Below are 2,501 nucleotides of genomic sequence, written 5' to 3' on the forward strand. Positions count from 1 at the left end.
CTTTCCTATGAATTTGAAAGCGAAGAAACTTTTATGTGTTTTTCTGAGTCAGTGCAATAATTAGTTTTCCATCATTTGGCAGGGGAACAAGACACTTGTAGTTTGCACAAACAGCCTCACGATGGAGACACTGAGCCACAATCCGAGGTCATTAATTGCACATTTTAATATTGAACTGAGAGGACTTCTTGGAAAACTCAGTATCGAGTGCTTTACAGTAAGTATGACAGAGCAAAGTGCATGACTCACACTGGGAGTCTGCTATGAAGTAAATCTCTGCACCAAGCACAAATCAAATTGGATTATTAAAGGAAGCATAAAAGAATGAGCCACTAATAACTAAACTTTACTGCTTGGTGCAGGTCTGGAAAAAATTGCTTTGAATTTCATAGGGAGTAAGTCATGTTTATTTAGGAGTTACCTGAGTCGTGTAAAAAGAAAGAGAAGACAACCAAAGAGAGAAAAATCTGAAAAGTGATCAATGTTGTGTAGTCATACTAACCAGTTCAATATGTGGATAAAAAATAGCTCTAATTCTCCTGCTCTAGGAGTTTTAGTACGTAGTGGGATAAGTGGGGATTCGAACGCATATGACCTAATAGCACTTAACTAGAATGCTATGGCAACAACAACACCAATAATAATAATAATCATATTACCCCATTGTAACTGCTCAACTATTTTCTTTCTGTTTTCAATTGATATTCTGTTCTGCAACCACATTTGTTTCACTTCCAGTAACTGAAAATGTCTTGGTCTATTTTTAAGTGATCTACATTTCTGATTTTCTCTCTGCTTCAGGTCCTCTAGAGATTTTGAACCTTTGCTACTTTTCATTGTTCTTTTTGTGCACTGGGTTTTCTACAATGTCCTCACCGGCCACTTTGTTGCTGGTTTCCACCCCATTTTCCCTTGAGAACTATTTTGGTTTTCTTGCAACATTGATTCAACAGCAAAGTTGATGGCAGCATTTCTGAGGAATTTGAGTCTACACTGTCATGAAAGCGTCACACATTTGCTAGATTTGACAAACGGATACCCATATGTGAATCTCCTGTTCAAGAAAAAAAAAAAAAAAAACTCAGTGACTTTAGGCAAAACCGGTTTTAGATTATTTGAGCTTTGTTATATAGTGCAGTAACATGCATAGAATTTGCACTCTGGGGTCACAAAGGGTTGGACATGATCAGCTATAATGACCCCACATCTGTTGTTCAAACCAAATCAGCCACTTCTGACTGAAATTGGACTCCTGCAATCTGTCATTGTCCAATTTTGTCATGCCTGTACAAACTGTAGTCTCAGTTTCATGTTCAGGTCTGATCTTCTGCTGCTGTAGTCCATCTGCTTCAAGGTTCCATGTGTTTATTATATTTATAAATTCATATGTGCTGGACAATTCACCGTTTTTGCTCACAAGAAATTCAACAGGTGTATCTAATAAAGTTTTTATAGTTGGCTTATTGGGAGTTGCGATGTTTTTACCAAAATTCTACTTTCTGACCCTCAAACTGTTGCCTTTTATAATTTGCCTAAAGAAATAGGAACATTGTTCTTATTAAAGTCTGCAAATAACAAATGCTCCAAGATCTAATTTAATAGTTATTTATCTGCTTTGCCATCTGTTATATGTAGATACTGGTTCATCCCTTAAATTTAGAAAACTTTTTAGCCTAGACTTTGACTAATTCATTTTTCAGGAGAGCTGACCAAAGACAAAGCAAGCGAAGCAGCTGCTACGGCCCTTCCCCCACACCAGCATGGGGGAACCAAGAGCTCTAGAATTACTTTAGAAGTTAGGTTTGCAATATACCAGATTATACCAGCAATAGTCTTACTGGAAAAAGTGTACATTTTTGAACATGTCACATTCCGTATGCTATCATATTAAACATATATAACTTGAGTTGTGGGATTTAAACTGAGCAGATTTAGTGGTGCAGCACTTTAGTGTTTTGCATTTTACTTGTTTTTGTGTCGTAAACTATGCAAGATAGATGTATAATGCAGGAACAGTCACATATGGATTACATAAGAGGACCTGTTGAACCTTAGTAAACATTTGTTGTGGGAAGGTCCTAAAATCTTAACGTGTAGGGCCCTGCCTTGGGACAGCCCTGGGTCAGAGCAGTGGCATATAAAGCAAAAAAAAAAACGAAAAAAGAAACATTAATGTTAAAAAAAAAAAAGGGTTAGATAATTGACAGAAAGTGGATAGTATCCAAAGAAAATGTAATAAAATCCGTCTATAAACGTGTTGCAAGTTTTCACGACTTAAGAGTTTCAGAACTGGTGACTCAAAGCATCAAAAAGCTCGTTTTAAAGTTGGGTTTACACCGCAGCCGCCACAGTCACATCGAAACACGCACCTTCCACTGCTCAACCCGCCCACATGCCAGCTACGTTTCGTCTTATTGGTTTAACATCAAGCTGAGGCCACAGAGTAAGAACCTGATTAGTGCGTCGGTCTGCCAATCAACCCGACAACTCGTCTTCGCCGG

The sequence above is a fragment of the Poecilia latipinna genome, unplaced genomic scaffold, assembly GCF_001443285.1.
Source record: "Poecilia latipinna isolate Pla-1442-1.1 unplaced genomic scaffold, P_latipinna-1.0 Scaffold163, whole genome shotgun sequence".
Taxonomy (NCBI): Eukaryota; Metazoa; Chordata; class Actinopteri; order Cyprinodontiformes; family Poeciliidae; genus Poecilia; species Poecilia latipinna.